The 16,489-nt window shown below is 40.5% G+C and overlaps 1 protein-coding gene across 7 annotated transcripts in view; it reads left to right on the plus strand.

Annotated features, from left to right (window-relative positions):
• The window catches only part of Stag2 (stromal antigen 2), a 155,879-nt gene that overhangs the window by 663 nt on the left and 138,727 nt on the right, over positions 1-16,489 (plus strand). The window contains exon 1 of one of the 7 annotated variants that reach the window (XM_004646069.2): positions 31-294. The exons of 1 other annotated variant lie outside the window; for it this stretch is intronic. The gene's annotated coding sequence lies outside the window, so the exon portion shown is untranslated. Of the gene's footprint in view, positions 1-30; positions 295-770; positions 848-1,076; positions 1,263-1,442; positions 1,510-16,489 lie in introns of those variants that run through there. 5 more of the 7 variants (XM_023706326.1, XM_023706329.1, XM_023706325.1 and 2 more) reach the window with 5 other exon arrangements.

Below are 16,489 nucleotides of genomic sequence, written 5' to 3' on the forward strand. Positions count from 1 at the left end.
GAACACCCCAAACAATCCCGAAGCGCCACCAAAAGAGAGAGAGAGAGAAAAAAAGAAAAAAAAAAAAAAAGAAAAAAACCCCGCCGGATCCGACCGCCACTTTCAAAACCCCCCACCGCTCTAGAACCGCGGGAGCTTCCGTCCCTGAGTAGAATTCGAGGGTGTAAAGAAGAGGAAGGGGGAAAAAAATCTTGTACCAGCCCAGGGGTGAAGAAGCCCCCGGCCTGAGAAAGAAGGAAGGAGTGGGGGAGGCGAACAGTCTCGTTGCTGCCTCCGTGTACGCTGAGGGGGGAGGTAAGTTATAAAATGGCGGAGGCGAAGCTTCTAGAAGTTTGGAGGGGCACCCGGAGGGCGCGGGGCCCGCTGCGAGGTGTGCGTGGTAGAAATAGGGCCCGAGAAGAGTTGGGAGGGGAGCGAGGCCGGGCCCCCTGCTGCCATCGAATCTCCCTCCGCGCTTCCTGTGCCCCCCGCGGGGCCGCCCAGCAGTGAGCGGCCAAGTGCAGGCGCGCCCGGCGTCCTCGCCCCCGCGGCCCCCAGGCCTCCTTTCTCCCCCCAAGTCACTGCCCCAACACTTGGAGGAACTTCCAGCCCCCCTTCCTCCCTACCTCCTACTCCTAGAGTCGCTTTCTACCGCAGGACTCTTCTTTTCGACTACCCCCGCTGAAGATTTGCTCTTCCTTCCCTCGCCCCACTCTCCCTCGGGGCCTCTACGGAGGACCCCCCATGGGTGGCCCAAAATGGAGAACGCGGAGCGGCGCAAGATGGAGGCTCCGCTTCCCTGTGTAGCGTTAGATTTAGGTTTCTTTTCTCCGGCAGGCTCGTAAGCCGAGGAGAGCCAGAACTGGAGGTGGGGTGGAGTGCGAGCCCGGCTGGGGGAGGCAGGCCGGGGAGGCTGGGGCCGGGGTGGGGGAGAGCGCGGCATCGCGGCGAGGGGAAGGAGGAGAGCAAAATGGTGGTGCTGGCAGCCTAGGGGGGAGGGGAGAAGAGCAGGCTCGCTGTGTATATTTGGGCCTCGGACCGAGGGAGGCGAGGGAAAATCTACTCTGCTCACACCCCTCCCTCGTGCCCCCTCCCACCTCCCTTCCCCTCCTTCCTTCCCTCCCCTCCCTCCCTCTCTTCCTCCCTTCCTAGAGAGGGAACAACATTCATGTGACGGGCCCCTCTGCTTCTCCCCCGCCCCACCATCTCCAGCGCGTGGTGGGGGAACTGCTTGGGAAAGCGGTTGGCATCGATCTCTTCATCCCTTCCGAGGCCCGAGTTCGGTCAGTTTTCTTAGGGCAACAATTTCTAAATAGGCTGGGGTCTGGCGGCGCTGGCCCCGCGCGCAGCCTTTGCCCCGGAGGGGGCCCTGCCTGCCTGGCATGGGCGGAGGGGGGAAGGGCGGGAGTGGAAGGCTGTTTGTTGGGGGGTTTTGGCGCCACTTTTGTTTTAGTTTTAGTGCTGCTTTTCGTTCCCACCCCCACCCGCACGGCTTTCTCACGGCACGAACTGAGCTGATCCTTGCCCCAGGTAGGCAGCCTCTGCTTTTTCCCTCCACACTTTTATTCTTGCTTGAGGGCGACTTTCTTTTCTTCTCTCACGTATCCGGAGCTCCGAGGAAGGCGAATTTAGGAGTAATAGGGTCGGATGGGCCCTGGGAGAGAGAAGGTGTGGGAAACAGCATCAAGTAGTTCCGCAAAACTTTGAGCCCCGTTCCCATTTTCTTCTGGCCTAGAATCGTAAACGTATTGTTGATTTCGGCCTTTTTTCCCCTCCCGTCGCGAGAATGTCTTGTTTTGCCTTTAGTTTTTTATAAGCCGCTGTACTTTCGACATTTAGTTTCTGCTCTTCCTCTGTGTGTGTAACATTTTATTTTTCATCCCCAACAGTAATGGGTTATCGTGTGATTTCCTTTTTTTTTTCGTGCTTCAGTGTTGGGCTTTAATTTTTAATTATTGCATTAGTAGTTTTCTTCGGTGTGCGAGACTTTCTCCTCCCTGGCCTAGGATGTTTTTTATATTGTTGCCCACCCCGTCACTCCCTCCTTTCTCTTGGTATAGTTTTGAAATAGAGGGACACGGTCTTTGATGAAATGGTTATTTATAGTTTACGTGCTAGATCTACTAGAAACTTTTGATCTGCAGGGTTAGGTTTAAGTAAACGAGAAGCTTGTGTTGGTTTGCAATGGTTCCTTAAAATGCGCGGGCCGCCTCCTCGCCACCCTCCCCCGTCAAGCCCCATCTTCCCCTCACACTGGAGTGTAAATTCCGTACCCCTGTTCTCCCACGGACCGCCTTATTTCACAGCAGCCACACCCTGTATTTGTCTCTGTGGATTGGACTCATTATCAGCTTAATTTAGTGACTCTTAAACCACCATGATGGGACTTGCTAAAGCACGAAGCTTCTTTTCCTGTTTAGTCCTAGTGGTTAGTGTCGAAAGAGGAGTGATCGAGGTTTTCTTGATGAAACCTGGTGCGGTCCAAGCTCTGCCTTTTTTCTGTTGTCTTTTTCCCTACTCCGGGCTGTTGGCGGTGTCAGCGCCGCTGCTGGGGGCGGGGGGTGGAGGGGAGAAAGAGTCGGGTTACCGAAGTGCGTCATTCCTGGCTCGAGCAGGGCCTGCTCCGGAGCTGCTGGTGTTTGTTACTGTCCTCGCAGCACTTTCCTGCCAACCTTCTCTCTCTGCGCATTGGTTAGAAGCAAAAGCAGGAGGCGGTCTTCTAATTCTGTCTGTAACCTAGAGTGTTGCGTTTAAGGGTATATATGAACTTATTTTTTTTAAAGGCCCTGGAAAGTGAATGCATTGTGGTTTAATGATGTACAATTCAGGTAGTTGAGACTTGCTTTCATATATTTTTCCAAGGAACAGTGGGGTTAATTTTAAACATTTTAAGTCACGTTAAAATGTCTGGTTTGTTTCTACATTGCTATCACCTATAATTAGGGATAAGAAGGACCAGTTAAGGCATAAGTATTCAGCGATTTTTCAAGTGATTGAATTGCAATTTTATGGCACATTATTTTAAATAGTCTTTCATTTCAAGCTAAGATGCTACGTGAATGCAAGCTAATTGCAAACGTTTTAAGTTCCTTTTCACCACATATTCCTATTTATTCTTTTAGGTGTACTTTAAATTGTACCCATTCTATCTTGTGGACTTCATTAAAATTGTTAATGATGGCTATTTCTTTGTTTTAAACTGACTTCTTAGAGGTATTTATTATCATATCTTAAAGAGTTATGTCTGGTGCCTGCGCAGTTATATTGTTGCATTTTTGACTTAATCTGTTAGCCTGATACTTTTGACTACCTTTGAGTTTTTCTCAGTGTACTTAGAATAGTGTCTTCCTTCCTTTTTGAAGATAATGTTGAGGGAAAGGAATGAGTAGGAGGCAGAAATAAAACAAAAGTAGCCTTTAATTGATAATTGTAGCTGGAAGTACAGGAGAACTCATTGTTACTTTGTACTTTTGTGTGTGCTTGAAAATTTCCTTTCTAAGAAAAATAATTTCCAAATTGTTTTGCAATCTTACTCTAAGTTTATATATCACAGTTACTTACATGAGAAACAGCTTTGTCTATAGGTACACAATGGGCAATGCAAACTTTCAAAAAATGGTTTAACTGAACCAGTGTAGAACAAACAAATTTTTATAAATTGATTGGACTTCAAATGTTTTGCAACTTAGTCTGAAAGTGCTCTACTTTTCAGTTCATTGAGAATTAGGAATATTCCATTTGCAGATTTAAAAAATTCTGCTTGGTGTCTTATTTCATCAAGTTGGAGTTAGAATGAGTCAGTATGAAAGGGATTTACTATTAATAGGAGGGGCTTTGGCATTTGTAGTGACAGTGGAAGGAATTGGGGTGCCATAGGGAGCATTCCTGGCAGGAAGATCTAGATAGCTGGATTCAGTTTCAGTAGATGGTTAATGACTGGCTAATGTAGATTGGGAAATAAATGTACTTACTAGCCATTCCTTACCACTATGAAAAAACTATAGCATTCTAAGATATCACGAACTGGCAGGGAGGGTGGAGTGGGATCTCTTTTAAACTGATAAGGAAGTACGTGTTTACGTATAAAATGCCTTAAATCAACCTCCTTTTTAATGACCTGGTGTTATAACTAGTTAAAATTGATATGCAAACGATTCCAATAATTTCTATTAAGAACATTCTTACCATTAGCTATCAGCAGTAAAAGTGCATTGTAATTAAAATCCTCCATCTTTTTAAATTAATGTATTCATGACTGCTTTTAAGGTTTAAGGTAAATGTCTTATTTTCTGTAGTTTTGTGTTTAGTGTCAGGTCTGTTTTTTCTGCTGTTAAATGTACTTTTAAATGTATGTCAAAGTTCGGTTTTTTTGGTACTGGGGATATGAACTATGTCAAAGTTCTGAAGGGAATCAAAAATACTGGATATTTAATGTTTATGTTTAGTAAGATGTTTTCCATCTTACCAGAATTCCACTCCAGTCTGGGGACATATATTTCACATCTGGTAACATTAGTATGTGTATTTCATAATCATTTCAGCTCTAGAAGAATGTTAAAGCAAGACAGATTGCATATTTCAAATTTTTATTCCTATGCAAATATTCTTAAGTAGATAATGAAGATTGTGGCATCAGGTTTATTTTATTGTGGTGAAGTAAAAGCTAAACTACTAAACCAAATTATGGCTTTGGTAACTTTGAAGTTTATTTAGTTTTCTTTTTTTTTGGCTTTTTAAAGACAGTCTTGCTAGGCAGTTCAGACCGACCTTCAATGCATTGTGTAGCCCAGGGAAGCAAGCCTCTTGCCTCAGTCCCCAAGTGCTGGGATTATAGGCATGTGCCTCCATGCCATACCAAGTTTTTATTTTTTAAAGTTCACACAGACCAGACTTTTTTGGGGGGTGGTGCTGAGGATTTAACGCAGGGCCTTGCACACACTAGGAAAGTGCTGTCAATGATGTACACTCCCACCCCTTTTAAAAACATTTTTTTTTTATGTTGAGACAGGTTTTTACCCACATAGCCTAGGCTGGACTCAGAATCTGCCCTTCTGGCTCAGGCTCTGGACTAGATGGGAATGCTAATAAGTGCAATCGTCTCCAGCAGATTTTCATGAAATTCAACATTGTGTTTTGCTTTTCTTTTAACCTTACTTCTGTGGTCACTGGAGGACCTGTGAGGTAAAATGGGTGGTTGGAGTAGGGGGAGAGGCTCAGGCTCAGATCTCATCCTTTGGGGATACAGGGTTAGATGTGAGAATGTTATGTATAGTTTAGTGATGCCTAATATTTTGCATATTTAACTGAAACCACCTACTGTCTTGAGTCGGAAGGTAGTACATAGTGAATAGTATATTCTTTTTGGCTGTGGCTTCTTTATAATAGATGGAAAACTTCAGTTTTGGATGTGGCAAGTTAATGTTTGAACTTAAATTTACGTTTACTGTAGTAGAGCACTATTTTGGGAGCTGGGAGAATAGGAAATTAGAGAGTCTAGTTAGTGAAGAGCGTCCATATATATTGAAATGTGATTACTTGTTGGACAGTAAACAGAGCTGTTCTAAAAGTTCTTTGCATTGATTTTTAAAACTTGACATATATTTAGGGCTTTTAATTCTGTATATATTTTTAATTTCATTCAGCTATTATGAATGTTACTTAGTGTATGTTCTATTTGACAAAGATATAAAGAAACAAAATTGCTTCAGTTTCCAGTCTCTAGAGAATTGCCTTCTTTCAAGTAGCGATGATTGAACCCAGGATCTTGATGTGTCTAGGGAAGCATACTTCATTGAACTTCATCTGCAGCCCCTTTGAATTTTGAGATCATCTTGCTAAGTTGCCCAAGCTGGATTTAAATTGAACTTGAAATCTTCTGTGGCCTCCTGGCTGAATTGGGATTTTTATGTATGCTTACTATAATTCCTTGATACCTACCAATAGGACACCAAGAAATTTATTGTTAGTCAAGAGATTATTGAAATTGTTTTACACTCCTACCCCCAGAGAGAGGATGAACAGTATGAATGGTTTGTTTTTTCAAAGTTTTTCATTAAAAAAAATGACTAGGCTAGGGAGACTTCTGTAAGTTATGGAGAACTTCACATGGAACTCAAAGGTAAAATTCTTTTTTTTTCTTTCAGTACCAGGGATTGAACTCAGGAACTTGGACTTGCCAGGCAAGCCCTTACTCCATTGAGATATCTCCCCAACCCAAAATTCCCCCCCCCCCAGACTCTCACTGTGTATTTCAGGCTGGCCTTGAACTCACTGTGTATGTAGCCTAGGTTATCCTTCAAACTCAGTGATCCTGCCTCAATTTCTGAAGTACTGGGATTATAGGTGTGTACGAACACGCCCGACTCTAAAATTCCCTTATAAAAAAAATAATTCAGTTGAGTAGGTAGTGAGTTTTCCCTACACTTTTTGCAAGAAAAACATTTGTTGTAATAGGGTGTGACCTGTAATTTCTTCAATCCTTACATAGTTTAAAAGCTTAATTTCATTGCCATTTGAATCTTTTGAATATTTTTTTTTTTCCGGAACCGGGGATTGAACTCAGACCCTTATGCTTGCCAAGGAAGCGCTTATTCCACTGAGCCATCTCCCCGGCCCGAATCTTTTGAATATTAAGAACCTGTTTTAACAGTAATTATTTAATCTTATCTTGCAAGATAGGTGGTCCATGTCATTTTACTGAAGAGGGAATTGAGGCTGTAGACTAGTTTGAGACTCTCGACTAGAGCAAATGACTTGCCCTAAATCACACCCAGATTATCTTGAATTCAAAATGTTTTATGTGTGTTCTTTTTTTGTTTTTGTTAAACAAAAACTGTCATTTACCTTATATGGATTAGATTTTGGGCTCTCATAACGCATGCATCATAATTTTAATTTTGCAAAATGATTTTTTCATGTATAAGGTAAAGGGTTTTTGTTCAAAATCAGCTGAGTTGCTGCCCAGCAATGGCTCTGTAGTATTTTATACTAATTTTAAGAATAGTTGAAGTCAGTTTGAGCTTTGTTGTTGAGTGTGCTCATTAAAGTTTGTGACATAATATGTTGAATACTTTTTTTTTTTTTTTTTTGCGGAACCAGGGATTGAACTCAGGCCCTTGCACTTGCCAGGGAAGCACTTATTCCACTGAGCCACAAGAGTAGGATGAGCCAATGAGAAAGTTCTTTTTTTTTTTTTGGTGGAATCGGGGATTGAACTTAGTCTCTTGAGCTTTCCAACGAAGTGCTTATTCTACTGAGCCATCTCACCAGCCCTGAATACTTCTTTAAAAATGCATGTTGAATGCCTGATTATTTTTGGTACTGGGCTTGAACCCAGTGCCTTCACACTTAGCTATGTGTTTTTATTTATTTACTTTTTTTGTATTTGGTACAGGGTCTACAGGGTGTGTTCAGGGTCTCACTACGTAGATTGAACTCATAGTGATTCTCCTGTTTTCAGCCTCCCAAGTGCTGGGATTACAGGCGTGTACCACCAAGCCCAGTCTCCGTTGCAGCCTCTGTGCCCCGGGGGCAGGGCTGGCATGGTGTGCTGGGGATCTGAACTGTGGCCACTGTACTTTGCCTAAGCAGGTGCTTTGGTCCACTGAACTATCTGGCCTGCCCTGTATTTTTATTTTGAGACAGTCTCACTAGGTGGGCCTGACTGGGCTTGAACTTGTGATCCTCCTGCCTTAGCCTTTCAGAGTATTGGAATTACAGGCCTGCAATATCATGCCTAGCTTGAATTGATTTTTGGGGAGTTCACACTATAGAACATAGAGTGGTTTAACAGATTGGTTTATATCATTTATGCTCTATCTAAAATGGAAGGTGTGTCTGAGGATAGTTCCTTAGTCATTTAATTTGTTTGTGATTGGATTTGAATTAAGAATTTATATAGCTATACAGGGTAGCACACACTTGTAATCCCAGTTATTCTGGAGGCTGAGGCAGAAGGATGACGAGTTTAAGCCTAGAGTGTGTAATTTAGGGGGATATTGTCTTAAAAATGCCCAGAATTCCGTTCCCAATATTGTCCCCAAAAGGGTTAAAAATCTTTCATATATTTTGTTTACTTTTTAAAATTATGGTTTATCTTTCACCTTGCTAAGTTTTGTTTTTCTTTCAGATGAGAAATAGTTAATGTCATGGCCTCAGATTGTTAGGTTCAGATAAGTACCTTGGTTTTAGTTTTCTCTGATTTTTCTTCCTGCTTTTTATAAGCTTTAAGTATGGCTTTTCTTATCTGAAACAATGGTGGATATTGAAATTTATTTTGTTTTGCTTTGTTTTTGGTATTTTGGAGAGAAGGTATCACAGTGTAGTCCAGGCTAGCCTTGAACCTGTTATGATAGCACAGGTTGGCCATGAACTCAATTCGTGATCCTCCTGCCTGAATCAACCTAATGCTAGAACTACAGGTGTGCAGCACCAAGCCTAGCTCTGAATATTTGATTGTATTTTTAAAGCTATGATAGTGGAGATAAAACTGCACATATTGTATACGTTTTTTCTCTCCCTGGGTACTAGGAATTGAACTCAGAGCCTTGATGTATCTAGGCAAGTGTTTGACCACTGAGATATATCACCAGCCCTATTTTTGAGACAGTGTAAGTTGCCCAGGCTGATCTCAAAACTTAGGATCTTTCTGCCTCAGTCTAGTTGGGATTGCAAGCATATACTACCATCCGTGCTCATTGTATTAGTGCTTTTCATAGCCATGAGGCAAATTTATACATTTATGTTGACCATTTATTAAACTTCATCCTGTAGGAAAATTCTCCCAAGTGATGAACAGCAGTTGTTTGAGGTGCAAGCTTGTAATCTCAGCACCCTGGGAGGCTGATGCAGGATGATCACAAATCTGATCCCAGCCTGGGTGGCGGGATTTGTTGGTCTGTCAGTGTGATCCATTGTACCTGGAGAGAAATCGTGGCAGGAATGAGGAAAAGATAGACAAGATAAGAACTGGATTAGGTTGATGGCTTGTCTGCCTGGTTGAAGAAGTGATCGCCAGAGCAACAGCATGGATATTTATTTATACCTTTGCAAAGTTAGTAATGTGACACAAGGTTGCCTAGTGAATAATAGCTGACATTAACCAGTCAGGGTGCTTATCTCAGGACTGAGGTACCTTGACTGCTTTAGGTGCAGAGTTCTCCTCCGACTTTGACACATTTGACCAATTTTCCAGTTTCTGTGGCTTCCAACACCTGGGCACCTTAGTGACATAACCATACCCTCTGAAAAACATGAAAAGGGCTTGGGAGTGTAGCTCAGTTCCAAAGCCCTCAGTTCAGTTAATCCCCAGTACCCCTCAACCCCAATGTGGGAAGTGAAGTGCATACTTTATTTGTAAAAAGGAATAATGTGGGAGCCCTGTTTGTTCTATAATTAAAGTCATTGGAAGACAGTGACTAACCTCTTGCTATGTTCCAGACACAGATTTATATGTATTAACTCACTCAGTCTTCATAATGCTGTGAGGTAGGATGACCATGTGATTCATTGTTTAAGGCAAGATACTTTAGAGAGTGAAAGGGAGCACTAATCAGATAACATGCTGAGATAATAACATAAACTAGGACTGTCTCAGAGAAAGTAGAATGTATTGTGACCCCAATGAATACCCCCTTTTACAGAAGAAGAAACAAGCATAGGGCGGCCAGGTAACTTGCCCAATTACTAAGTGGTAAGAAGGGATTCAAAACTCCTACGGCGATTTCCTGGGGCATTAAAATGATTTAGATTACTTTATTGTGATAGTTTGCTTATTTTTACTCTTTCAGGGGAACTTTTATTGGTATGGGGTCAGTAGTGAAAGATGATACAGTGCTTTTAAAAACCAAGGAGAATTTCCAGTTGGCTTTTTTCAAGTGACTTAGAGTTGGGTGATAATATGTCTTAATGTTGGAAAGTGACTTCCTTGAGGTTCACCTAAGTGAAAGAAAACAAAACCCGAAAAAAGCCAAGATAACCACATCTGGGTTTGTTTTCCTTATGTGTTCTTCAGGTTTCCTTTACTATTTTCTTAGAAGAAAATGCAGATTGCATGTTTCCTGGGGTTCTGAGAACATAGCTGCAAGAAGAGAAACATTTTGTGATTAGGGTGAAGTGGTATTAGAAAACAAAGGAAAAGGCCCAGTTTAGAGACTTATCTGAAGTTGAACTGATTCTGTAATATAATTTGAGGGTTGTGTCTTGTAGAGATTGATGTGTCATTTCATAAAATCAATAGTCCTCTTGGGGCTGGGGATATATAGCTCAGTGATAGAGAATGTGTTTAGCATTTGCTACGTTCTGTTCAGTTCCTAGCACTAAAACAAATGCAGCAACAGCAAGCCAGAAAACCCCCCAAAAGCAAAAACCCTACAAAAACTTTTAATTTCTGGGAATTTTATAATTATTTAGTGTTTCTTACCTGTTTCTTTGTTATGCTCTTCCCCAATTAATGAAGGTGAATTCAGATGTGGAGAAATGATTTTTGTCCAAGTTGTGTATTGTACTATTGTATGGTAAATTATGTTTTTTTCCCTTGAGTGGAGGTGAGTGCTAGAGATTTGATATTAAGAGGATTTCCAGTTTTCTTTTCATACTTGGCTGTTTAAATATTTAATTTGGTAATTTATTTTTTACCTTAGTTCACTTTTAAGGGTTTTATTGGTGTCACTGTCTTTATTATATGACAGCTACATCATTAAGTAGATCTGTTAAGTTTTTTAAAAAAGTCTTTTAGTTTGTTAAACCCATCTGGAGGAAGAGATACAGTTTGAAGGACTGTATTGCTCTTCCGGTGAAGGAATTTATGGGCTACATAGTGATTGTGGTGGACAAAAGGTTATTTGGAGGGCTGTATTATACAAAATTGGTACAGTTTTTAGAAATGGCTTTTAGTGGTTTGCTGTACAATAGTAAACTACATAGTCTCTGCCCTTAGGGACTATTGTTACTTTGATTTTATCATCACAAAGTTTAAAGTTCCTTATTTATTTATTTATTTATTTATTTATTTTTGCTGCCAGAAATCAAACTCAGGACTCTGAGCTATATCCCCAGCCCCAAAGTTCCTATTTTAAAAAAGTTTTATAACTCTGGTGTTGTGGTACAAGGCTGTAAAAGTAATCTTAGCATATTCGGAGGCTAAGGCAGGAAGAGCATGAGTTCATAGCCAGCCTGAGCAACAGTGATTTAGTGAGATCCTATTGCAAAATAAAAAAAATAGAAAAGGGCTAGGAACTTAGTTCAATGCACAGACCCGAGGTTCAATCTCCAGTACATCCAGAAATATGCGCTCACACGCGTATATCCCCCCCCACTTTGTAAAGAGTATTAGGCTGTAACCAATAGTCCTCAATGCTGTTTCAGTTTTTTTCCCTCCCTCTTGCCTTCCCGTGTGTGAGTGTGTTTGTGCGTGTGCGTGCGTGTGTGTGTGTGTGTGTGTGTCTGTATGTCTGTGTGTCTGTCTGTAGTACTAAGATAAGAGAGACCAGGACCTCATACTAGGCAAGGACTTTACCTTAACTATCAATGTGGTTTTGACACAATGTCCTTAATTTGAAGTTAGTGATACTAAAGAAAAGATTTCTGTGGAAAACCTTAGGAGCAAAATAATGCCTAAGGACTTTAATGTAGCCTTGGAAAGTTTCAGTCTTTGGTGGTTAATAAGTTTAAGAATCCATAGTAGTTCTATATAACCAGTAATGATAATCCAAATTTTGTGGCCTTCCAAATATGGTGTTATGGTTATGTGTAATAGCAGCAGGTGATCAACAGAGAGTATGTTAGTTGGTATTGCAGTGAAGGTCTGTACGTGGGAGACAGAAGCAGGAAGACTGCTTGAGCCCAGGAGTTGATGGCCAAGCTGGGCAAAACATCACTACCAATAACTTTTCTGTATGGAATTCTCTTATAAACCCTTATGTCAGTCCTAGATATGTAATTTTACTTGAGCATTTAAGTGTGTATGTGTGTGTTTTGATATGTAGATCAGGTTGGCCATGAATTTATTGTGGTGCCCAGACTGATCTAGAATTTGTGATCATCCTGCCTCAGCCTCCTGAGTACTAACAGGCATGTGCTAACACACCCAGCAGGACTTTTAAGTTTATATGTGCTCATATTTTAATTTTTGATTTAGGCTTCTTTATAACATTAGCTTAAAAGTTTTAGCTACCTAAATTCATTTTCACCAGTCTTAATGGTGCATGTCTATAATCCCAGCACTCAAGAGGATGGGCCAGGAAGATCTTGTTCCAGACCAGACTAGGGTATGTGCTGAGCTCAAAGCTGACCTACACTACAAAGTAAGACCCTGTCTCAAAAAACTTTTTAAAAAAAGTGTCTCTATGGGATATATATACAACACAGGTATTATTTGAAGTGTTTTCATTTCAGGATCTGAAAGTGTGATATCCTCTTCTGAGATTTCTAATCTGTTTTCAGATGCAAAGAGAAATTTTTCACTCACCTTCATGTCTCTTGTCTTGAGTCTAATTTGCAACTTCATGGCGACTAGAATGTTACTACAAAAACTTTAATATCCTTTTACTCTTTAATAATGCATTTTTCCAGTCTAAATAAGTAGTATTAAACATAGGCACATTATTCTTTGAGAATTTCATTTCTGTACCAAAGGAGAGAAAATATAGGCCATAGTAGCAAAGCTATAATTCTTTTCTTTAGGATATGTCCTTCCCTATTTCCACTGCTAGTTCAGGCCAAAAGACATTCTTCAGATTTTACTCCTGGCAGAGGAATTGAGGAAGTGGTGGTAGTCACATGGCTGGCAGGGCAGTAGAAGCATGAAGGTATGTTTTTGAAAAGAAAATTTGTCAATGACAGATGGATTTTTCCAGTTTTTATGTACTTTACAGACTTGATTAAATATTGATGCACGAAGTACTGCTATTCATTGAAACGTATTAAATAGTTGTATTCACATATGGATATTCTAAATATACTTGATAAATTTCAGAGGAATCATGTAGACAATATAGGATTTTATTAGGAAAGTTTCTTTAATGGGGAATTAGTTCCTAATCCTTTGAGGTTAGACTGAAGCAGTTACCTGAATACTGCAAAAAAACAGAAAACCCAGTTTCAACCGGTGTGGTGGTACACGCCTGTAAATGAAAACTGGGAAGTTGACACAGTGAAGTGGTACCTCATTTCAGAAACTTAATTTATTCCATGATTTTGGAAAAGATGGCCATGTTTGTTTGTGTGGGAAAGATGATTGCAGTTGCCTGTCACCTGATACAGTATTTGCAAACAAAACCAAAATTTTGCCAAATGCTTTTGTTTGTGAAACAAATTGTGAACAAAAAACTTGAACTGAGGTATCACACTATTGCTTGGAGTTCCATCCAGGCTTGATAATGAGTCTAAGGCCGGCCTAGACTACACAGTGAAACGCTGTCATGAGCGATCTCTGAAGAAACAACAAATAACAAACAAAGGAAACTTACCTTAAGAGGTAATTGTGTATGTGTGTACATATATAGTATTTAAATGTATAGTACCAGCAGAAATTGATATTTATTATAACTAGAAGATTCACTTTGTTAGTCTAGAAACTTTTTTTTTTTTGAGACAGGGTCTTGTTATGTAGTTCAGGCTGGACTTGAAATCATTGTGTAGTCTGGTCTGGTCTGGAAGTTGGAACAGTCCTCCTGTCTCAACTTTTCACAGTGCTGGGGTTACAGTTGTGTGCCACCATACCCAACATGAGCTATGTTTCTGTGATTTTTAAATACTTATTATGTGCTGTTTCAACAAAGCAGTGAGGCTCAGGTTGCTGTGGTTCGATCCCCACAACTCAAGCCAGCCAAACCTTCCCTGAAGGCATTTGGAGCAAAAAAACCCCAAAACTTATTATGTAGTGTTTGTTACCCAGTTTCTCAAAAAGTGAATGTAAACCTTAGGATTTCTAGAAATGTGACCTTGGGCTGTAATAGCATTATTAGTACTCATCTTCGGGAATTGTATGTTGTTAAGAGTGGGTACTTTGTTCTGGTTGACCAGGCAGCTTTCAGCTATTTGTAGTAGCTTCCTTAACATTCTCATTTTGTTGTACTGAGGACTGAGCCCAAGGTTGCTCAGATAGTAAGGTACATCCCCAGTCCTATTAGTTTTTTTTTTTTTTTGTATTTAGTATAGGGTCTACAGGGTGTACAGGGTCTCACTATGTAGATCCGACTCATAGTGATTCTTCTGTTTTTCAACCTCTCAAGTGCTGGGATTACAGGCAAGCACCACCACATCCAGTCTCAGGTGCCCTCTCAGCGGGCCCCGGGGGCGGGATCCAAATTCCAGCCTCCCCCTCTGCCTAAGCAGGCAGACACTTTTAATCCTCTGAGCTATCAGGCTGGCCCCCTATTAGTTTTTTGAGACAGAGACTTATTAAATTAAATTCTCCAGGCCAGCTTCAACCCTGTGATCTTTTTTCCTCAGCCTTTGAGCACCTGGGGTTATAGGTGTGCAGCACTGCCCAGCTGCTTCTTAGCATTTATTTTTTGTTTTATACAACAACTGAATGGTTAATTGATTTGCCCAAGATTAATAGGTAAGTGGCAAAGCTTACCTTTTTTTGAGGGAGAGGGTACAGGGAATCAAACTCAGGACCTCACACTTGCTGGGCAGGCACTGTGCCACTGAACTAAATCTCTAGACCCCAGAGTTTCCTCTAGAATCCAGTTGCCTAACTCTAGAGCGCTTCTTTACATGGTGATACACTGCCTCCCAGTGGGATGATTTATAGATTTCATAGTGATGCCTTCTATGGGGGAAAGAATAGGAGACAAGAATCCTAAACAAACGAGACAGAGGAAGAAGTTAAACTTCACAAAGAAGCCAGAAAACTTGACAGTTAAGTAGAAGGAAAGCTGATTTTTCAACTTGAGCTGATAAGGGATAAATCATTTTCAGTCTGGAGTTGTATTAAACCTGTTTTATATTTGTAATAAACATAACACCTAAAAAGGGTTGGGTGGAAGAGAGATGATACAAGTTACTATTATACTCATCAATCTGATATTGGAGTTAATCTTAAGGAATTAACTTTTTATAACAAATTTTTGAAGCGCCATGTTATCCAAAGCATTCTTGGCATATGTTTAGACTCAAAGATGGTATTTGTGCTAAAGGACAATAATACTAATAGTAGCAACCTGTGCATGCAAGTTGATCTAATCAGGCAGTCATATGATGGTAGTTTGTGTTCTTCATTTTCTCCCAGTCACTTTATGCCCCCGCCTCAATTTTTATGCTGCTAGGGACAAGCCTAAATCCAATGCCTTGCACATGCTTGGCAAGAACTCTCAAACTTTTTTTGTGTGTTTTTTTCTAAAGACATGGTCTCCTTTGTAATCCAGACTGGCCTTGAATTTGTGGTAATCCTCCTGACAGCCTCCCAAGTGCTGGGATTACAGGTGTATACCACCATGCCCTGCCCTTGGCAAGCATTGACACCCTCATCTTCGTCCTCATTTTTTTTGGTGGTACTAGGGATTGAATCCAGGGTCTTCGTCTTGAGCTGTACTACCAGCTCCCACTTTCCTGTTGTTTTTTCATGTTTAGCAGCTTTATACTTCTTAAATTCCCCATGTAAAATGCAAACATTCTGATAGAGATTTCCTTATTTTACTTTTATGCTTTTACTACTAAAAGGAGATAACTATATATGCCTTGAACTGGAATAGAACTGAAAAAAACAACCCCTCTATCACAGGTCCTATCATTATTTCCTGTTTACCACTGTGGAAGTAGAGGTTCAAGGACTTAAATGTTCCTAAGGACATGTGCCTAGGAATTAGTGGAGCCTTGATATGAATTCAGGCAGTGTGACTACGGAATCTATGCTTTTTTTCTGAGTTCATAATTTTCATGTTACATGATCATACTCCTGATTAGTGGACATTAATGTGAATGGCTTTTTCATCCTGCAGTATATTTTAGATCTTCTGTTTAATTGTGGACAAGGTTTGTGCTTCATTACAGAATTTCAGGGATTAGCAGAGGATTTGCCAAATCTCTGATCTTCAGGTTCCTAGCTGTACACTAGGTTTAATTCACTTGCCTTATAATAAATTATTATAGAGGTAAGATAACAATACTACTTGTGAGTGCCAGACCATATGCTGAGGGTTTTGCTTACATGATAGAGCTTCTGGTAACTAATAATATTACTATTTGTACTTCATATCGGATACTTGATTTAATACTTACTTTTAATTCTTATGTGGTAGGGGGTTGTACACCTGTTTTTCAGATGAGAAAGCTGAGCCTAAGCAAATTTAATAATTTATTAAAGTAAGGAAATAAAGTAGTATGTCTAAATAAGTGCTTATTTCTAGGCTGTGTACTTACTGGCACCTCTGCCTGCCCTGGTTTCTTATTCAGGATATTTTGCTCAATTATCCTGTAAAGCATTCCTTGGCTATGGCATGTAAAGTAATGTTCCTTGCTTCTAACTCTCCCATTTGTTCTTTTTTTTTTTTTTTAGACACTTTTA

This window comes from Octodon degus, unplaced genomic scaffold (assembly GCF_000260255.1).
Source record: "Octodon degus isolate 3935 unplaced genomic scaffold, OctDeg1.0 scaffold00251, whole genome shotgun sequence".
Classification (NCBI taxonomy): Eukaryota; Metazoa; Chordata; class Mammalia; order Rodentia; family Octodontidae; genus Octodon; species Octodon degus.